The sequence below is a fragment of the Hibiscus syriacus genome, unplaced genomic scaffold (genome assembly GCF_006381635.1).
Source record: "Hibiscus syriacus cultivar Baekdansim isolate YM2019G1 unplaced genomic scaffold, ASM638163v2 tig00002880_pilon, whole genome shotgun sequence".
In the NCBI taxonomy this organism is placed as follows: domain Eukaryota; kingdom Viridiplantae; phylum Streptophyta; class Magnoliopsida; order Malvales; family Malvaceae; genus Hibiscus; species Hibiscus syriacus.
Genome location: NW_024061952.1, coordinates 490,649 through 514,516, shown reverse-complemented (window position 1 = coordinate 514,516; position 23,868 = coordinate 490,649). Strand labels below are relative to the sequence as shown.

The 23,868-nt window shown below is 34.2% G+C and overlaps 1 pseudogene; it reads left to right on the top strand.

The window, feature by feature from the left end:
* The first annotated feature begins 13,631 nt into the window (after positions 1-13,631).
* LOC120161856 lies at positions 13,632-15,428 on the top strand (annotated as a pseudogene).
* Positions 15,429-23,868: the final 8,440 nt, after the last annotated feature.

Below are 23,868 nucleotides of genomic sequence, written 5' to 3'. Positions count from 1 at the left end.
CGGATACTAATTGTTGCGGAAGACGGGTTAGTGACTAAATTGTAAAACTTTAGAATTTGGTGATTAAAGTAGAATAATTGGATAATTCAATGATTTATCTGGAAGGATTATTAGTAATTATTAAAAGAATTAAAGGGCAAAATGGTCATTTAACCATTAAATGATTAAATTGTATTATGTTGAGGATATATACGGGGGAAAGGGATAAGAAGAATATCTCTTCTTCTCCTCTTTGTTCTTCCATACGAGAGAAAGCCACAACAAAGGTGAGTTTTCTATTTTCTTGGTTATTTGTTGTTTAAAAAGTTGGGTTATGATCACTAGATGATAATTAAGCTTAAGGAAAGCTTAATTTTTTCTAAAACAAAAAGATGAAAAAGTTATAAGAGATTTAAGAAAACGAGTTTTTATATGAAATCATGGAAAAGAGTTGATAAGTTGAATTTGAAGTTAAATTTGACTTGTCATCATGCTAATTAAGGAATATGAAGTGTTAGAATGGTATTTAGAACGTATTGAAATTTGAGTTCTTGAATTACATATGAAGGATAGGATTTTGAAGTTATAGATGATTTTCATGGATAAAAGTTGGTTTAAGTAATGGTAGTTGAGTTTAATGACATGATAGGGGTTTAAAATAGAAGAATTAAGTGAAGAATTGATGATTTTCGGGGTTAAAATATAATTTCTGGGTAGAGGGAACCGATACCCTATGAAGGGAATCGATTCCCCCTCTTGGACGAAAATTCCAGTATGTGCAGGGGGAACAGATTCCCCCTGGGGGGTATCGATTCCCCGGGAACAGATTCCCCCTGGGGGGTATCGATTCCCCCCTAAATGAAAAAAATGTAATTTGATTCATTAAACCGGTTTAAGTTATTAACATCAAGTTTAAAGTTTAGGCTTCTGATAGTTGTTTTGAAATGATATATTTATGTAGATATTGAGCCTAAACAAGTTCCGGAATAATCAAAGGATTATAATAGAATCAAAGCAAAGCTAAGGTGAGTGCAATTTTAATTGTACTTATATTATTGAACGAACATTGGCTTGCGATGAGCCAATAATGGAGTTACTATGGTAAGAAGTGACTCCTAAAATGTTATTTGATATGTGATTCTTATATGTACATGAATACATGATATGCATAAACATAAGAGCATGAAACATAAGATATATGATATGATATACATGATTATATGCATATATGATATATGCTATGAGATATGACCAATGTGAAATGAAATAAGCTATGTGAATATATGAAATGACATATGAATATGCAATATGTGATATGATATGAAATATATGGTTACACATACATGTGGTATGTGACAGAAGAGAAAGAACAAGTGATGAGAAATATATTCATAATAAATGCCCATAGTATATGATACGAGAGCTATAGGTATAGTTGGCATGCCAAGAGTCGAGGGTATTGTAGTCCTTCGGGACGTAGTGGTCCTACGGGACATATATAACAGTCCTTCGGGACGAATACTGAACAAATGTTTGGTGCCCCATGAGGGAATTTATACGAGCTGTGGTGACAGCATTGGTGCACAACCTCAATGTACTCACATACCTCTATTCTCAATAATATACATGGGCAACAACAACAACAATTGAAATATAAATTAAAGTGAAAGTGATGCAAAAAGGTAAGTTTCATGTGTGCATGACTTGATTATATATGTCATAGGAAATATATCCATGCATATTGAAATATCATGATCAAATGGTAAGAATGCATTTTCATGAATCTACTGTTACATGTTTATTTATTGCCTCACTAAGTCTATGACTTAGCGTGTAAGTGATTTACACGTAGGTACCAAGAAACGTGAAGATCAAGAATAGAAGTGGCAAGGACAGTATTATTACTAGAAGATCATATCAGAAGTAATCGACAAAGTATGTATTTTGTTGTGTATAGAGTGTTGGCATGTAATAAGTCGTTAATTATGAGTACTTTGATCAAGTTTGTATTTTGTGGTCTCTTTTATGTAAATTAAAGTATTTTGTTTTAAACAAGTTTTAAATTCCCCGGGGTTTTTCTTTAAGTGTCAAGGTTTGAAAAGTTAATGTGACACCTCAGACTCGTATTCGGGTCGGGTACGGGTTGGGGTGTTACAGTTAATGGTATTAGAGCTAAGGTTTAGTCGATTCTTGGTATAAACCGGAGTCTTGAGTGTTTTATAAGGTATACATGCCAACAAAATAGTGAAAACTTCTGATCTGATGGAATAGTAAGTATACTGGTGTGCTAATATAACTATATGATTGTATTTTTATAGATGTCCGGACAAGGTAGTTCAAGAAATGAGGTGGGAGATGATATACCCGCTGAAAGTAGTAATTCACCTGCCCTGGCCAGGCAGAGTGAAGAACAGACACCCTCTGGAGTGCATGTGAATGATCAAGATGTATTCTTTAGAACTTTAGACGCGGTATTGACACGTTTTCTACCTCCTGTTACTTTAACTCCAAAAATGAATGTTGCGAAAGAGTTGAAGAGATTAGGAGCTTCAGAGTTTAGAGGGGAAGCCGATAAAGGTCCTGTTACTGCGGACCTTTGGCTTAATGACGTGAAGGTCATGCTTACGGGACTTCATTGTTCCAATGCTGAGAAGCTAGATGGAGTAATTTCCTTGTTGAGAGGACAAGCAAGGATCTGGTGGACCAATGTTACATTGAGGATGACTAACGCCCAAGTAACTTGGTCATTGTTTTTAGAAGAATTCAAACATAAGTACATCGGAGATCAATTTGTTCGTCAAATGAAGCAAGAGTTCATGAATCTGAAGTAATAGAATCACACTGTATATGAGTACGAGTGTTAATTCAATAAGTTGAGTCGCTTTGCTGCCGAGCTTGTTCCTACTGAGAATGATGCTTGTGAGTGGTTCGTAGAGGGGTTACGTCCTTGGTTGAAGGAGATGTTGATTGCATTGAATCTAACCTCGTTTCAAGAGGTAGTCAATTGTGCCAAAGCTTTGGAAAGAGCTTAGAATGAGAGATTTGAAAATTCAAGGACTCAAACAGTCAAAAGAATGGGTGCTTCTTTGAGTTTCGCACCGTCAAAAAGAGGCAGAGATGCTGGTTCTCGACCTCAAGCTAGATCGGAGTCAGTGGTATCCTCAGCTAGAGGATCAAATCCGATGAGAGGCAGACAAACTTAATCAGCAGGATCTGGAGCTGGGAGATTTAACCAGAGTCAAGACAGACAATGCCAACATTGTGGAAAGAATCATTCTGGGATATGTAAAAGGATTTCTGGAGCTTGCTATAGATGTGGGGAGACCAGACATTTTGTTCGGGATTGTCCTAGAGTAGTCGATGAATCTGCACAGCCAGAGAGGTCTATTTCTACAGGACAAAGGGGAAGAGGTAGAGGCAGAGGAAGAATCAGTCAGAGTCCTATGCTCAACAAGAGATACGTTCCACTACTCGAGTGTATAATCTCAGGACCAATGAGGATCGGGATGACCCGGAGATTATAACAGATACCTTTCTGTTGTTTGATAAACGGGTTATGGTATTGATTGATACGGGTTCTACATATTTATACATTACTAATAAGTTAGTGAGATAATTGAACATTCAATTAGAAGCTACTAACAATGAGGTGATAGTGCCGAATCCGTTAGGACACTTTGCTCTGGTAAATATGGTGAGTCGAGGGTGTCCCATACGAATTCAGGGAATTGAATTCCCTACTAATTTGATGGAATTACCTTTTGAAGAATTTGAAGTGATACTGGGAATGGATTGGTTATATCGTTATTATGCTAATGTCGACTGTAGACTGAAAAGAGTAACGTTGAGAAGTCCAGAAGAGATAGAAATCGTGGTGTTTAGTGAAAGGTGGAATCCATTGACAAATGTGATCTCAGTGATTACAACAAAGAAGTTATTGTTACAAGGATGTCAAGGGTTCATTGCTAGTGTGTTGGATGGAAGAGCCAAAGACAAAGAGATTGAAGAAATTCCTATCGTTAGAGAGTTTTCTGATGTATTTCCTGCAGAATTGCCAGGTTTACCTCCGGACAGAGAGGTAGAATTTCAGATTGAGATAATACTGGGAACAGCGCCCATTGTAATGACACCATACATGATGGCTCTAAAAGAGTTGCAAGAATTAAAGATTTAATTACAAGAATTTCTGGACAAAGATTTTATTAGATCAAGTGTATCACCTTGGGGAGCTCCAGTTTTATTTGTTAAGAAGAAGGACGGTTCAATGCGTCTTTGCATTGACTACAGACAACTCAATAAAGTGACCATCAAGAACAAGTATCCACTTCCCTGAATTGACAATTTATTTGATCAATTAAAGGGAGCTTCAATGTTCTAAAAAATTGATTTACGTTCGGGTTATCATCAATTAAAGATTCAAGAGAAAGATGTTCCAAAGACGGCGTTTAGAACAAGACATGGTCACTATGAGTTTATTGTAATGTCGTTTGGAGTTACGAATGCACCAGATGCTTTCATGGATCTAATGAACAGAATTTTTCAACCCTATTTGGATCAGTTCATGGTGGTTTTCATTGATGATATTTTAATATATTCAAAGTCAGAGGAAGAACATAGTTCTCATTTGAGGATTATCTTGCAGATTTTACGAAACAAAAAGCTTTATGCTAAATTCTCTAAATGTGAATTCTAGTTGAATGAAGTGACATTTCTTGGACATGTAATTTCTGCAGAATGAGTTCAAGTGGATCCTCAAAAGATTAAAGCTATTCTGGAGTGGGAAGTTCTAAAGAATGTGACAGAAGTTCGAAGTTTTCTGGGGTTAGCTGGTTATTATCGAAGGTTCGTTAAAAACTTTTCGATCATAGCATTACCCCTAACTAAACTGTTGAAAAAGGAAGTAAAATTTGTTTGGACTCAAGAATGTCAAGAGAGTTTTGAAAAGTTAAAGAAGATTTTGACAGAAGCTCCAATGTTAGTTCAACCTGAGTCTGGCAAGGACTTTGTAGTGTATAGTGATGCGTCTCATAATGGCTTGGGATGTGTATTAATGCAAGAAAGCAAGGTGGTGGCCTATGCTTCGAGACAATTAAAACCACATGAGAAAAATTATCCGACACACGATCTGGAGATGGCTGCAGTAGTGTTCGCTTTAAATATCTAGCGTCATTACTTGTATGGTGAAAAATGCTACTTGTATACGGATTACAAAAGTTTAAAGTACTTGATGACTCAGAAAGAGTTAAATTTAAGACAGAGAAGATGGGTGGAATTTCTCAAAGATTATGATGTTGTGATTTATTTCTATCCCGGAAAGACAAATGTGGTAGCGGATGCCTTAAGCCGAAAGACGTTTGCAGCCTTACGAGCTATGAATGCTAAACTATCATTAGGTGGAGATGGTGCAATTTGTGCGGAATTGACTATCAAACCATCATGGTTAGATCGAGTTAAATAATTACAAGCTAAAGATGAAAAGTGTTCAAAGAAGTTACAGCAAATAAAGAATGGAGAATGTACAGATTATGAGATGAAAACTAATGGGAACTTATATTATCAAGGGAGGCTAGTGATTCCAGATGTTAATGAATTAAAGAATGATTTATTAATGGAAGCTCATTGTAGTCCATTGACGATGCATCCAGGAGGAAACAAAATGTATATGGACCTCAAGAGTCGATATTGGTGGCTGGGAATGAAGAAAGACATTACGGAATTTGTATCAAAATGTTTGATTTGTCAGCAAGTTAAGGCTGAGCATCAGGTTCCGTCGGGACTGTTACAATCAATTTTAATTCCTCAATAGAAATGGGAGAATGTAACAATGGATTTTGTGACGGGGTTGCCTTTAACTCCGAACAAAAGAGATTCAATATGGGTGATTGTAGACAGGTTGACTAAGTCAGCTTATTTTATTCCGGTACGAACTGATTTCTCTATGGATAAATATGCTGAGTTGTATATCAGATAGATTATACGGTTACATGGTGTACCTGTTTCCATAGTTTCTGATCGGGATCCTAGATTCACGTCATGATTTTGGAAGTCTTTACATGGATCATTGGGCACAAGACTGAATTTTAGCACAGCGTTTCATCCTCGGACAGATGGTCAGTCTGAACGAACTATCCAAATTTTGGAGGATATGTTAAGAGCTTGTGTTATCGAATTTAAAGGATCGTGGGAAAAATATTTGCCACTTGCTGAATTTGCGTATAACAATAGTTATCAGTCAAGCATCAAAATGGCTCCAATGAGCTTTATATGGAAGAAGATGTCGTACACCCTTGAACTGGTATGAACTTAAGGATCGAGAAGTTATTGGTCCTGAGTTGATTCAGGATACGGAAGAGAAAGTTCAAGTCATTCAGAATAATCTGAAAGCTGCAGCTGATAGACAGAAATCATATGCTGATTTAAAAAGGGAAGAAATTGAGTTTCAAATCGGAGATAAAGTATTCTTGAAAGTGTCTCCATGGAAGAAAGTATTGAGATTTGGACGTAAAGAAAAATTGAGTTCTCGGTTTATTGTACCATATGAAATCGTTAAGAGAGTAGAACCAGTGGCATATCAATTGGCTTTGTCACCTGAAATGGAGAAAATCCACAACGTCTTTCATGTCTCCATGCTTAGGAAATATCGATCTGATCCATCTCATATTGTGACTACCGAAGATATCAAAGTTCAATAAGATTTGACTTATGAGGAAGAACCTGTTCAAATATTGGCTCACGAAGTCAAGCAATTAAGGAACAAGACTATTCCATTAGTCAAAGTATTATGGAAAAATCACAAGGTGGAAGAAGCGACGTGGGAACGTGAAGAGGACATGAAGATTCAATATCCCCATCTCTTTGTACAATGAAAATTCGAGGACGAATTTTCTTAAGGGAGAGAGATTTGTAACATCCCAAAATACAAGTTAGTGACTAAATTGTAAAACTTCAGAATTTGGTGATTAAAGTAGAATAATTGGATAATTCAATGATTTATCTGGAAGGATTGTTAGTAATTATTAAAAGAATTAAAGGGCAAAATAGTCATTTAACCATTAAATGATTAAATTGTATTATATTGAGGATATATACGGGGGAAAGGGATAAGAAGAATATCTCTTCTTCTCCTCTTTGTTCTTCCATACGAGAGAAAGCCACAACAAAGGTGAGTTTTCTATTTTCTTGGTTATTTGTTGTTTTAAAAGTTGGGTTATGTTCACTAGATGATAATTAAGCTTAAGGAAAGCTTAATTTGTTCTAAAACAAAAAGATGAAGAAGTTATAAGAGATTTAAGAAAATGAGTTTTTATATGAAATCATGGAAAAGAGTTGATAAGTTGAATTTGAAGTTAAATTTGACTTGTCATCATGCTAATTAAGGAATATGAAGAGTTAGAATGGTATTTAGAATATATTGAAATTTGAGTATGATTCTTGAATTACATATGAAAGATATGATTTTGAAGTTATAGATGATTTTCATGGATATAAGTTGGTTTAAGTAATGGTAGTTGAGTTTAATGGCATGATAGGGGTTTAAAATAGAAGAATTAAGTGAAGAATTGATGATTTTCGGGGTTAAAATACAATTTCTGGGTAGAGGGAACCGATACCATATGAAGGGAATTGATTCCCCCTCTTGGACGAAAATTCCAGTATGTGCAGGGGGAACAGATTCCCCCCTGGAGGGGTATCGATTCCCCGGGAACAGATTCCCCCTGAGGGGTATCGATTTCCCCCTAAATGAAAAAAAAATGGAATTTGATTCATTAAACCGGTTTAAGTTATTAACATCAAGTTCAAAGTTTAGGCTTCTGATAGTTGTTTTGAAATGATATATTTATGTAGATATTGAGCCTAAACAAGTTCCGGAATAATCAATGGATTATAATCGAATCAAAGCAAAGCTAAGGTGAGTGCAATTTTAATTGTACTTATATTATTGAACGAAAATTGGCTTGCGATGAGCCAATGATGGAATTACTATGGTAAGAAGTGACTCCTAAAATGTTATTTGATATGTGATTCTTATATGTACATGAATACATGATATGCATAAACATAAGAGCATGAAACATAAGATATATGATATGATATACATGATTATATGCATATGTGATATATGCTATGAGATATGACCAATGTGAAATGAAATAAGCTATGTGAATATATGAAATGACATATGAATATGCAATATGTGATATGATATGAAATATATGGTTACACATACATGTGGTATATGACAGAAGAGAAAGAACAAGTGATGAGAAATATATTCATAATAAATGACCATAGTATATGATACGAGAGTTATAGGTATAGTTGGCATGCCAAGAGTCGAGGGTATTGTAGTCCTTCGGGACGTAGTGGTCCTACGGGAGAAAGTAATGACAATTCTCTCTTGATAAAAATGAGAAAACAACTCTCAAAAAAACTCTCTAAATTCTCTAGTATTGAGAGAAAACTAGAATCATTTGAGATGGTTTTGAAGCTAAAGGAGCTAGGGTATTTATAGTTGAAGCTTAAGGACTAATTTGTAAATACCCTAAATTATAATGACTAAAAAAGATTTTACCATTTTCTAAAAAATTCAACAAATGCTAGCTAATTTTCGGTGCCATTAATTGCACTTTCGGTGCCATGTGCATTGTTCTTGACTTTCAACACCCGGTTCTGATTTTTCAGATACTTTTGACTCGGTTGTAAAGGCTACTACGATTATTGTTGTTCTCTCACTTGTTGTGTAGAATGGGTGGTATCTTCAACAAGTTGACATAAATAATTCATTCCTCAATTGGGACTTGACTGAAGAGATATATATGACACAACCTTTCGGGTTTGAACATTGCTCAAATGATGGAACACCACTAGTGTGTCAGCTTTGCAAGGCATTGTACAGCTTACGACAGGCACCACGAATGTGGTACTCAAAGCAACGTCAATTTCTTCTTGATATCGGCTTCAAAAAAACTTCTACAGATGCCTCTCTTTTTATTAAAAATGAGGTGTTGTTTGGACTTATATTCTCGTCTATGTGGACGATATAGTTGTCACAGGATCATCCTTGAAGCATATCGAGCAAGTTGTTCAACTACTTGACTTCAAATTCTCCTTTAAAGATCTCGTGGAACTTAGCTACTTCCTCGGTATTGAGGTTCATCGTACAACAGAACAATTGGTTTTAACCCAATGTAAGTTTGTTCAAGATTAACTTGATATAACAAATATGAGTAATGCTAAGCTAGTACCAATACCAATGATAGTATTGTTAAAATTGACCTTGGATGTTGGGAAACCGTTAAATAATGCTCAAGAATGTAGAAGCGTGGTTGGAGCCTTATTATACTTAATTTATACAAGACCAGACGTAAGTTACAGTGTTCATAAGGCTGCTCAATATATGCATCGGCCATGTGAACTTTATTAGGTTGTAGTGAAACGAATATTACGCTACTTGAGAGGCATGATGAAATTTGGCTTGGTGTTCTGATCTTCTGACACGCGCCTAGCATTGTGGCTTTTACAGATGTCGACTGGGCAAGCGACAACAATGACCGTCATTCTATCTCTGGCTCATGTGTTTTTTAGGAAATAATATGGTTTCGTGGAGTTCTCGCAAATAGAAATTTGTCTCTCGATCAACCACTAAGGCTGAATACCGTAGCATTGCAGATACAGTGGCTGATATTGTATGGTTGAAGGTATTACTTACTGACATGGGTATTGTTCCTGTTGAACCGACAATATTTTGGAGTGATAACACTAGTGCGATTGCCATGAGCGTCAATCCGATGTTCCATGCCCGTTCAAAGCATGTTGAGCTCGAAGTACACTTTGTTCGTGAAAAAGTGATCAACAACACATCACAAGTAAATTATGTTCTTGCATCAAATCAAGTAGCTAATGGTTTCACCAAACCTTTAGCTCGATCTCGATTTCCTTTATTTTGCTTCAATGTTAAAGTTAAGGAAAAAGAACGATAAGAAGTAGAGAACATATTGAAGTATTAGGTGTGAGTTGGCAAAGAATATGGTTGTGGTGAGCTGGCAAAACGGTAGTGGGTCCCATTTTGTTGTGAAAGTTGTTAACCCTATCACGCTTATTATGATGTATAAAAAGGCCTATATATATCTGCATTGTATTCAGCATTGTATTCAGTGAAAACATCAACGAAGAATATACTCATTATTTATAATTTATAGATTCATCTTTATGTATTTGTAAAACTTTCGACATACCACAATATTATTTAGTTGATGACATGTACAAACACAAAATTTTATGTTAGAGAGACGAATTTGAATTTATAAAATTTCAGGGGCGAACTTGAATTTATAAAATTCTAGGTGGACGAAAGCATACTTTCAATAGAAAATATATAAAAAAATATGAAATATATCATAATTTTAAAGTTTTAGGGGGCGATCGCCCCTACCCGTCCCCACCTAGGTCCATCCTTCGTGGATGATATTGTAATTTTTATATAAAGATAAATTATTTAATACATTAATGATATTTTTTTTATCTTCACAAACAATCTTAACCCATCACCACCATGAGTCCTAAATCTAGTTACACTAACTCATGTGATTCGAGGGTTGTTATTTCAAGAATTTTGGTTGTTTAATTTAAATATTATTACATAAAATACTTTTTTCTTCACAAATGGAGTTAGTAAACCTTTTTTTTTTTGCTATTTTTAAAATTATTAATTAATTTAATTTAATTTAATTGATAATATCATTAGTTGAATTGAATGAGGTTGGCTGTACAACAAACATAATCAAAATGGAATCATTTTTATAGCTGCGTGGAGATATTTTGCGTATAAACTCGGTTCAAGCCTTGACTGTTGCTTGTCTCCTAATTAATAAAATATAGCGTGATTATATAATGATTAAAAAAATAGATAATGGTACGATTATAATTTTAGTTGCAATTTAGATTATAAAAAATACAAAATAATCATTTAATTTACATACATTAATAAATTAGAACTCATTAAATTTAAATGACCTTAGTAATATGATAAAAGTAGATTATTGTTTTTAAAATATTCGAGTTAATAAAGAAAAATAGTGGCCAAAACAAACATCGACAAGAGTTAACGGGAGCAAAAATGGTGAATAAGCAAAATAAGTTAAATATAGGGTTTTAGGAGACTCCAAATCCTTCATTCAGGGCCGTGCTGGGGGCGCAAACTGCGCGACCGCGCAGGGCCCCCATAAAGGGGCCCCAAAAAAATATAGTGGCGTTTTACCAATAAATGTCACTATAGATAGACATATTGCGACGTTTTTTCAAAAAAACGTTACTATTATTGCGGCTTTATTAATAAAACGCCATTATAGATGGATTTATTACGGCGTTTGTCAAGAAAACGCTACTATTATTGCCCCGAAATCGAATATATCTAGAAAATATAGGCCCCTTTATACGAATTTGTACATGGTCCCCGAAAACCCTGCCACGGCCCTACCTCCATTGCTTCTTCAATAATTATGAAGGGAAATCCTCCATTTTTTTCAAATAAATATAATAATTTGATTTTAAAATAAATACGAAGAATAATAACATTGATAAATACAATAATCAATAATTCAAGGGGAAAAACTAATTAAAGAAAGCATAGGGCGGTATTAATTTCGTATGATCCTTTGCATGTGGTGGTGTTATTTAGCACAAAGTCAAAGCATAGGAAAGCTGTTCTTGGAGACACAATCAGCCTTTGGAAACGTGGGTTTGAGATATAAAAGCTGTTTCTGTTGCATGGTTATTCCATATTTAAATATATAATATTATCTTAAAAATTAAATAAAATACCACAATAACATACAGAAATATATGGGAATGGAAATTGAGGGATTGGCAGGTAGGGATTCATGTAAATCCGAATCTAACGGTTTCGATTTGATTCGATTAGATGTTATGTTATGTTCGGGTCGGGTCGTGTTTAGGGTGAAAAATGCCCGACCTGACCTGACCCAAAAAAAATAAAATTTTATCTCATATATTTAGGGATAATTACAAAAATGTCTCTCTATATATTATTTTTTCAATTAAATCCATGTTTTTATTGAATAAAAGGAGTATTTTTAATAAATATATTATTTTGGATCAGGTCTGATCGAATTCAGATTTATCTCAAAAAGACAAATTTAATTCTGATCGGGTGAAAGGTGTATAATTTTCGAGTCAAATTCTGATCAAGTGGACAATGTATTTTTTTAGATCAAATCGAGTAGATAAAAACTTGACCAGACCCAACCCACCCATGCCCATCCCCATCCCTATTGCCAGGTAGATTGCTTGTGTTACTGTTGTGTATTTTATAAAAGATTAAAGGTTAAATTACCTATTGATATCCTATGTATTCTCGTATTTTTAGTGTATTTTTTTAATCATACCTAATTACAATTTTTAGTGTATTTTTTCTAATCATGCCTAATTACAATTTAATTTGGAATATAGTATTATTATGACATAATATTAAAAAATATCCTTAGTATTTGACTAGATAATCATTTTAATTTCTATTATTTTTAGAGCATTTTATCCCTCAACGTTTTATTCTGAGACAAAAAGATCAATCATTTAATGATAACCGTTAATTAATTAATGATTAATACACCAACACAAATAGTACCTTAGTCTAATGGATAGGGTATGGATGGTTTTATTTGTCGGGCCAACAAGTGTTGGTACAAGTGGTCGGGATTCATGAATTAGAGCTTGTAAGGACAAGTTCGAATCCTATCACCGTCACTCTTAATGGACGATCTGTAAATTCCTATGTAAATCTCAATTAGATCTTAGGTATACCCTGGCCCTGAATGAGAAAGCTACTCTTGACCTAAACTTTTATGTAAAAAAAATGATTAATACACCAACATAAGGGCCTTTTGTCCAAAATACTTTTTTACCTTGAATTTCAATATTGAAAGAATCATGTGATTTTACTAAAATAATTTTTTTTATCACCAAACATATGAATTCGTCTATGTCGATCCCAACCAAAGATTAGGCCCAGCTAATACCAGGCTCATTAGGCCCATTTTATTTAAGCCCAATATCTCCTAACCAAATTGCAAAATAAACTCCCTAATCCATACCTAGGCCCATTAGCTTTTTAGGCCTGCTCATCATACCCCACCCAAATACCTGATACTGTTGTACCGAGACTAAAATCGTTGAATTTTGAATTAAAAAAATTGTTGTTGTGAACCACCAATTAATTTAGGGTAAATTATGAATTTAGTTCCTGAACTATTAGTTTTAATCCGTTTAGTATCTAAATTTTCATTTTTTTAGAATCATACCTTACATTTAGTTTTTATTTTGTTTTAGTATCATGTTCAAAATTAAATGTTAAGTTTAAAAAAATGAAAGTTTAGGTACTAAAACGGGCCAATACTTATAGTTTAAGCACTAAACGCCTGAAGTTTTTAATGACGTATACTAAAATAAAATAAAAATTAAACGTTAGGTATGATTTTAAAAGTTGAAAGTTTAGGTTCTAAAACGGATTAAATCTGATAGTTTAGATATTAAATGAGTAGTTTACCCTTAGTTTTAAAATTAGATAAATTTTAATTTATTATTTAATTTTCCGGTCATAAGATATCTCCTCTGTCTTTTCCTGATCTCATAATTCAGAGACCAACAGATCATTGGATCAAGGAGTAAAGCAAACTTAGAAAAACAATGGCGGACTCAAGTTCCTGGTCCACCGCTCTCATCAAGATTTCGCCTTATACTTTCTCCGCCATCGGTATCGCCATTGCCATCGGCGTATCTCGGCGCCGCCTGGTACCTGTTTTTTTTTTCTCTTCCAATTTTGTTTTCCCTTTTTCTATATCTCGTAGGTTTAGTTTTTATGAAATATTTTTTAAATTGCTTTTTTATGTATTTATTTGTAGGGGAATTTACATAACTGGAAGTAGTTTGATCGGTGCTGCCATCAAAGCTCCTCGAATCACTTCCAAGAATCTCATTAGGTAATGCCCTCTTTTTCTGTTGTTTTTTTTTTGCATTTATTGCTTCAGTTGATCTGGAAATACATCGATTTCTTATTATCCATAAACCCTCATCTATCAAGTTAGTTTGTTCTATGGTTTATAAATACTTGGATTGAATTATATTTTGTGACCGGTCTTCGGAAATCAGATGGGGGGAGGGTCTAGGAAGCAAGAAGATTCTGGGCCACCCTTTAATTTTGTTTCAGCTTGTTTATATATTCTAGGCTCTGGTCTATATGATGTTCATTACTTGGAAAATCAAATTGGGCTATAAGGAAAAAAGAAGGGCGAACCTTTACTTAACGTCAATTATGACAAGAGTAGTATAATTTTAGTGTTCTGTATAGATCCTTAACTTTTTCCCATATAATGCCATGCAAATTTACTTATCTCCTGCATGCTATTGAATGTGAGACAAGTTTCTGGTTACTTAGCTTACTCAATTTCTTGTATCTTCTGTGTCTGTTGTATGTGTTTTAAATTAGGGTGGATGGCCTCATGGGGGAACAATCATGAGACATGAAATAGAATTGAAGATACTAAAAATGTTCAAACTTTTCAGCTAGACATTTTCAATTTGATGATGTCTTAAATATGTTTTAATTGGGTTAAACTTTTCTTGACATTGCTGATCTTAAAATGTTGTATTGTGCCTGTGGAAATATTGATTTTTTTACTCAATACTGTTCTCATTGCAGCGTAATCTTCTGTGAAGCTGTTGCTATCTATGGCGTTATTGTGGCAATTATTTTACAAACAAAGTTGGAGAGTGTTCCATCCTCACAGATATATGCGCCAGAGTCACTTAGAGCTGGATATGCAATTTTTGCTTCTGGAATTATTGTTGGCTTTGCCAACCTTGTTTGCGGGTTTTCCTCTCTATCCTTTTTCCCTATCTTTAATCTTTAAAAATGGTATCTATGTAAATATTTTGCTTATTTCTGTGTACTTATGACTTGTTTTGTGGACAGATTGTGTGTTGGAATAATTGGAAGCAGCTGTGCATTGTCTGACGCTCAAAACTCCTCCCTTTTTGTGAAGATTCTTGTCATTGAGATTTTTGGCAGTGCACTTGGACTGTTTGGTGTGATCGTAGGTATAATCATGTCAGCTCAAGCAACATGGCCTGCAAAATAGTGTAATTTTATGATCTAGCAATTCGATTATGTGAGAATTTTATCTGTTTCATGCGTCTGTTATCTGAAATGAGCTCCACATTCTTTTTTTGTTATTAGTAGTAATGTATGTAGAAAACTTGCCTGGAAGTGTCTCTTCTTTTTTGTTCTTAGAACACATTTGTCAAGAAATAAAATCTTCTGTGAAAACCATGATTTATTATGGTGATGAGGGTGATTAAATTGTGGCACTGAGATTTTGTATCTGTTCTTTTATTCATAATTTGCATGCATTTATATAAAGACTTGCTTGGAGATTTATCGTTCTTCTTTGATACTATACTGCACATTTTGTGCTAATGTTCTATCATAATATATCCGGTGGATAGCGACCCTTTTGTATGCCACTAGTTTCTGTCATTGCCATTCACATTTTCGTGTGACGTCAAAAGAAATGATACATAATTTATAAGTGCATATGGATAATGTTCCCTTTGTGGATAGCCATCCCATAATGAGACTATGGGCTGAACTGGAGTTGGATAAAGTACAGAATTTCTTGGTTATGGAAAATATTCCCTTTGTGTAATTGATGACCATGGTGAACAAAGTAACAAGCAGATAAGGGGTGAAAAGTTGACTTGCCAAACAAGGAAACTTTATATATTGATTTTTATTTTTCATCTTTTGAGAGATCAAACAGGGTTAACTCTGTAAGATAGGAGCAACTAATTAATGATCAGTAGTGAAGAACAGCATGTTCTTCTGTTGAAGATCTTCGAGGTCCTCCGGACTTGCTTTCTTCGGATCAATTTGCTCTTGATCAGGAAAGATGCAAGCCTTGCGTAATCCGACCCAGCGGCCCTGAGTGCAGCATTTGTTTAGAGGTAACAGGTAACCTATTGTAGTGATATTCTTCAAGAGCTGAGTGTAGATTTTAGACTCCCCTTTTCTCATGTCTCGGTGCGCGAGGACTTCTATGTTTGTGAATATCACTTAAATAATTAAACATGTCATGAATGTACATTTTAAAATATATATATATATATATATATATATATATATATATGAAAAGGCCAATATATTTCTTTAATTTTTGTGATAAAAGTATGAAATCTTTTTAAATCTCAATGTTTTAAATTCCCTTTGATTTTTCTCCGTTTGAACATATTCTTCCAAATCTTAGTTGCAGAGAAGTGAAGGTTATATATCTTCCAAATCTTAACTTTAGAGAGGTGGAGAAGGTTGTTTATCTTGATTCCAAGTCGATTAGACAAATACATATTGTAAATCATAATCGTTTTCCTATGGATTTTGGTTTGAGTTTCACAAGTTTTAAAGAGATCTTATCACAAGTTTTAAAAAAGATCTTAAGAAAATTTAAATTAATAAAGTGATTGGACACGATGTGTCAGGTTTGTTGGTATCTTGAGTGATCTGAAAAAATGTCAAAGAATGATGAATTCAGGTCGATATGACGTAATGATGAAACTCTTAAAGTTTCATCTTTTGGGAGAAGATGAAATAATAAGGAAAAGTAGATAGCACGTGACTTCTACATCATCATAAAATTGTTCAAATCACTTTTATTATTTCTGAATTAATGTTTGAGTGTCCAAAGCATAAATAATTAAAATATTTAATGATTAAATTAAATATTTTTAAAGTCAAGTGATCAAAACAAGGCCACAAGCAAAATTGAGTGACGAAAACGATAACCTTTATTGTATCATTTCTGCTTTGTTTTAGTACAAATTTACACGTGTATCATTAACTACTTACGAGTAAAAATTACAATTAGTCTAATTAATGAATTAAAAAAGGGTAAACATTTAAAACATCGAAATTACCCATTTCATATCTCCACTGTTAAACATCAACAGCCTCATGCTTGACGATGTTGTTCTTGATCACGAGTCCCTCCATTTTCTTCATCCCATTAAAACATGTCACATTCAAACACAAGGATGAATAGACAAGAATATAAGGATCCGGTCTATGTTGTTCCGATTTTCGTGTCCAACACATGAATACGAGGAGATAACCTTCGAATACCCAAAAAAAAATAGAAATATCCGACATATCCACGTCCGGTGCCTAGCGAACCCGACACTTACACCCGAGTCCGAGTAACACAATAGATCAGCAAAATCAAATAAAACATTTACCTGATGCAGCGCTTAGCCTATGCTTCAACTCGCCCCGGCGGGTAGTCATCTCATCCAACATCTATGAAGTCGTCTTCGGCATATTCACTGGAAGGAACGAATGCTTCCCGTTCCTGTTGAAAAATCATGTATGTAAATCAACGTGTACTTTAGGATATGGAGAAAAGTTGTACTTGTTGCAGACAGAAGACAAATGTACCCTGAGTGGTAGATTCATGTTCCTTCGAGGTGTACCAATGACTTCTTCGTACTCGGCCGCATCGAGTGCTTGAAGATGCTCGGGGATGAAAAAACCTGGGAAGGACGTGCTCCCTGATGCTGATGAGGAGGAAGAAGGGTAATGGAAACAGGATTCCAGCTATTAGTATCCATTAACTTCAAAACATATCAGAAGATGTACAAATCGGAAGACTGTGAACGTCAAAATGGCCTTGAATGGCACACATTCCAGGAATGATGCATGCATGCCTTCAAGTACTCTGTTCAAAGCCATATAACCATTTTTTATATATGTATATATATATATATGTGCGTGTATATGTATTTTAATGACATACTTGTAACGCCTTCTAGGAGTGATGAAGAGTAGCAGCATCCGTTCCCAGAACTGGTTTCCGGGGAGGCTTTCGATGGCCATATATGCAAAGTATCCCCACAGAACCGATGTAGGTATCATTTTCAGAATAGGCACAGCGCACATAGACAGTCCCACAAGGATTGACTGCAACAGGTTACTTATCCTTTGTTTGATAACTGTAACGGGCAAATGGGCATCGATATGTTTCGCGGGATCGAAATTCTCCTTTGCATCTTCTTCAATATGGTATAATTGATTTTGGTTTTTATCAAATAAGATTTTTGCCTATACCTTCATTTGTAAAATTTGCAAATGTAGAAGCTTGTTCAATTATGAGCTTTTGGGATAATGAATGATGATCCAACAAACAAGTACTTTTCATCAAGTCATTACAACTTTTTGTTTTGATGTTTAGGGTATAGTAATGGCATCGATCTATAGTTTAGTGTGAATGATCAAATCACTAAATTCATTGGATCAATAATCAAATCAAATAGTGTATAGTAATGATTAGTGAAGTGAGGTGGATTCCATGCTTGGATTTGTTCCAAAGCGTCGGCCGCTTTCAATATCAGCAGCGCTGTTATGTTTCCTCAGACCCTCAAACTTTTGTGGCCACAATCTCGTTGATCGTGGTAGACGTACGTACGTGCTATAAATAAAATAAAAAGATTTTAAGACCCCTAGTATGAACCTTCTGTCGATTTGGGACCAGCTTTAATAAATAAAATGAAATACTTGTAGTAGTAAGTAGTAATTAGAGGTCTAAATGAATAGAATGTTCGATTAATTGTTCATGAACTGTTCGTATATTAATGTTCGTTTATTAAGTTTTTTTGTATTAATCTGGGATAAATACAAGGCAATATTGTAGGAATTATAGAGATGATTTATTACCATTCCTATAGAGATATGATTTTGTAAATAGATTTCTACAATCCCTTATTTTAAGAGATCATATCCTATGATTATTATTTTTCTTATCTTAGAGTTTCCTACTTTAGAGAGATATTTTGTATATAAATATATAATTTGTCATATTGGAAAGAATAAGAAATTACAGAGAATTACTCTGATTTCTACATGGTATCAGAGCTTAGGTTACGGTTTCTTTCCAACCTAGATGATGTCCACAACTTCTTCTCCTACTCCGGAGATCACTTCAAATCTAGAAAATTTTTCTGGTTCTGTTGCTCAATCAGAAGGTAATCTGGTCATTAAAGAACCAAAAGGTAAACCTTATGTTACAGTTTTTTTCTCTTCCCAGTCGTCCCTTAATTGGATCATCGATTCTGGTACTACGGATTATATGACTGGTAATAAGGATTTGTTTTGCAATTTTTTTTCAAATTTTGATAAAGCTGTCAAAACGGCTGATGGTTCTTTGTGCAAAATAGAAGGACATGACACTGTTATTCTCAATGACCAGATTATACTTAAAAATGTCCTCTTCGTACCAAATTTGGCTTGCAATCTCATTTCAGTTAGTAAACTTTCCACCGACTTGCACTGCTCTGCAATTTTTAATGATATTGATTGTACTTTGCAGGCACTGAACTCGAAGAAGATGATTGGTAAGGCCAGCTTGCAGAATGATCTCTACATTCTTCCCGCCTCTACTAAAACCGAAATCTCGAAATCTTTCACCGCTTTAAAAAAAGTTGATAATATTATGTTATGACACTATCATTTAGGTCATCCTAGTTTTCACTATCTTGTAAAAGTTTTTCCTGCTCTATTCATTCATAAAAGGCCAAATTCTTTTTCTTGCAAAGTTTGCTCTCTTGCCAAACATACTAAATCAACTTATTCTCCTTCTACATATGAGTCTTCTCACCCTTTTGCTTTGATCCACAGTGATATTTGAGGTCCTTCTCGGGTGAAGAATGCTGATAATTGTAAGTGGTTTATCACTTTCATTGATGATCACAGTAGGATAACTTGGACTTATTTGTTAAAAGATAAATCTAAAACTGTAGGTGTTTTTACCAAATTTTATAACATGGTTCTCACTCAATTTGGGTCTAAAATTCAGCTCTTTAAATCTGATAATGGCAGTGAATTTTTTGCTAAGTCTTTGAGTGCGTTTTTCACAGAAAAGGGCATAGTTCAGATTAGTTCTTGTGTTGACACCCCACAACAAAACGATATTGCCGAAAGAAAAAATAGACACCTCCTTGAAGTTACTCGTTCTCTTCTATTTACCATTAATGTTCCAAAATATTTGTGGGGGAAGCCTTATTAACTGCCACATATTTAATCAATCGAATGCCTAGTAAGGTTTTACAATTTCAAATACCTCAATCTATATTTTTGTAATACTTTTCCCATTTTAAACCTATCTCCTCCATTCTTCCACTTAAAATATTTGGTTGTACTATTTTTATCCAAAACATTGCTCCTAATAAGTCTAAGCTAGATCTTAAATCATTAAAGTGTGTACTGGTTGGGTGTTCTTCACTTAAGAAGGGTTATAAATGTTATCATCCTCTTTCAAAACGATTTTTTACCACTATGGATATAACATTTTATGAGCAGGATCCCTATTTCACTCAAGCTAAAATTCAGGGGGAGACATGGAAGGATTTTCAGCCACATCAGGTATCTCCTCCTACTCTTCATTCTCAACCTTTAGAATTGCCACCAATTTTATCCTTACCTACAGATTTGTCACCTGTAACTACTCCCATTGATCCACCGGTAGTACCTATCACTACTTCACCCATACCCACTTTAAATACCCTTCCTAAAAATACACCTACTCCCATTCAAAATATTCCACAAACAACACCAATCAAACAACTCCGTCTCTATACAAGGAAAATAAAACATATTCCTGAGGTTGTTTTGCAATATGATGCTTACCGAGAATTGGATTTGGGTCCAGCTTCCGAAATAGAAGAAGAAATCAGTAAGTCCACTTCCCCTACTCTAGATGACTTCCCTATTACTATTAGAAAAGGGGTTAGACAGTGCACCAAGCATCCTATTGAAAAATTTGCTGGTTATAATTCATTGATGTCGTCTTTTCAAGCATTTATAGCAAACTTGGATAAAGAACAGGTTCCCACAAGCATAGTTGAAGCTCTAAAGGATTCAAAATGGAGAAGGGCTATTGAAGAGGAAATTTGTGCACTGGAGAAAAATGCTACTTGGACTGTTACGGACCTTCCTCAAGGAAAAAAAGGTTGTTGGCTGTAAATGGATCTTTGCTGTAAAGTATAACTTAAATGGTAGCATCCAACGATACAAAGCGAGACTAGTGGCCAGAGGCTTTACACAAACATATGGGATATATTTCACAGAAACTTTTGCACCTGTGGCGAAGCTAAATATTGTTCGAGTACTCCTAAGTTTGGCTGTAAATTGCTATTGGAAATTACACCAACTTGATGTAAAAAATGCTTTTCTTAATGGCAAGCTAGAAGAAGAAGTCTATATGAAGTTGCCACCTGGCTTAAAGTCTGTTGAAGGAAGTAACAAGGTGTGCAAGCTCAACAATTCTCTATACAGGTTAAAACAATCACCCAGAGCTTGGTTCGAGAGGTTCACTAAAGTCATCCTAAAAAACAGCTACTAGTAATCCCTCGCCGATCACACTCTTTTCATCAAGGTAACTTCTACAAATAAGAAAGTTATACTTATTGTGTACGTGGACGACATAATTTTTACCGGAGATGATAAAGAAGAGATTTGCAATTTGAAGAAGTTGTTAAATAAGGAATTCGAAACCAAAGACTTGGGAAAGCTAAGGTATTTCCTAGGAATGGAGGTGGCAAGGTCAAAAGAATGACTTGTGATCAACCAAAGAAAATATGTACTTGATTTACTCAAAGAAACTGATTTTCTTGGTTGTAAGCCGATTGATACACCAATGGAGGCAAGCTTGAAATTTAACAAAGAAGATGTGTCATTGGTAGACAAAGAGAAATTTCAAAGATTAGTTGGAAAACTAATTTATTTATCCTTGACAAGGTCAGATATAGCATTTCCTGTAAATGTGATAAGTCAACACATGACTAATCCTACTGAAGAGCATATGGCAGCAGCAAATAGAATTCTCAAGTACTTGAAGAAAACTACAGGCCACTGTTTAATGTTTAAGAAGACACAAGATAGAACTGTTAAGATCTTTACAGATTCTAGTTTGGCCGGAGACCTTACTAAAAGGAGATCCACTAGTGGCTACTGCACCTTTGTTTGGGGAAACCTTACAACTTGGAGAAGTAAGAAACAATATGTCGTTTCAAGAAGTAGTGCTGAAGCTGAATTTAGAGCACTAGCATTGGGAATATGCAAAGGAATTTGGCTACTTAAACTACTAAAAGAACTTGTCACTAATCAAGAGGATCACTTTGAAGTTTTGTGTGATAATCAATTTGCTATTCAAATTGCCAAGAACCCAGTTCAACATGATTGGACAAAGCATGTTGAGATTGATAGGCATTTTATTGCTGATCAAGTTAACAAAAAGACAACCACACTTTCATACATTCTTTCAGAAGAACAAGTTGCATACATTCTTACTAAGGCTTTGCCAAAGCATGTTTTCAATAAATTCCTATTCAAGTTGGGATTATACAATGTATATTCTCCAGCTTGAGGGGATGTAGGAATTATAGAGATGATTTGTTACCATTCCTATAGAGATATGATTTGTTATCATTCCTATATAGATATGATTTTGTAAATAGATTTCTACAATCCCTTATTTTAAGGGATCATATCCTAGGATTATTATTTTTCTTTTCTTAGAGTTTCCTACTTTAGAGAGAAATTTTGTATATAAATATGTAATCTGTCATATTGAAAAGAATAAGAAATTCCAGAGAATTACTCTGATTTCTACAAATATATGTTCAAAGATAATTTTTATTAAGTTAAATAAACGAGAACAAACATAATTTTTATATTAATTTAATAAATGAATGAATATGAATAGAAGGAGTCTGTTCGGTTTATTTATATTTACGAACAAACTCGTTTATAAGTTTGTTTACTTTGTTATCCTTTTCTTTTTGTTCTTTTACATTTTGAATAGGCATAATAACAAAATCACCCCCAACATTTGCACCAAAGGTCATTTTACCCCTATCCTTTTTTGAAGCATTTTACCCCCTAACATTTTATTTTGTAGCAAAATGTCCTCTGATTAGATGAAAATCATTAGTTGACTAATGGTCAACGCTTTCTATTGATGTGGTAGGTCTAAATGTGATGCCACATCATCAAAAAATAAATTTTTAAACTATTCTTTAAATATGTTTTTATAAGTGTGTATGTAATTAATTACAATTATAGTTTACTATAAAAATATCTTTTGTTGGCGTGACATCACATATGTACCAACCATGTCAATAGAAAGCATTAATTGTTGGTTAACTAACGCTTTTCATCTAATTAGAGGATATTTTGCACCAAAATGAAACGTTGGGATAACATGCTCCAAAAAAAAGGATAGGGGCAAAATGACTATTTGTGCAAACGTTGGGGGTAATTTTGTTATTATGCCTTTTGAATATTGGTAAAGATATGAACTAAATTGAACATTATGTGAATTTTGGAGTTTAAACTATGAAGTTTAAGGAACTTAAGAATTAGTGATATAATTTCACTATTTTTTTATTTGCAAATGAAAAAAAACAAAAAGAGTATTGATGGACGAATATTGAATGAACGTGAAATAAATACGTTCGTAAATATTATACGAACAAATACTAATACATTTAAAAATAAATATATGACTATAAATCAAACATAAACATCTTTAAATATAAACAAACAAACGAATAACATTGTAATAACTTACCCTGGGTGATTATCTCATCTTGATGTCGTAAACATGTTGCTGTAATTAAATCAAGTGTTGTCACGCAATAATCATTGTATATCTTAAGTCAACAATATCTACTTAGGGTGTCACTGTTCATAACCAACACCACGTTTTCAAAGGAATGGCGACTTGCCACCCTTACTCGTTGACATGATTAAAATTGATAACGCAATAGAAATAC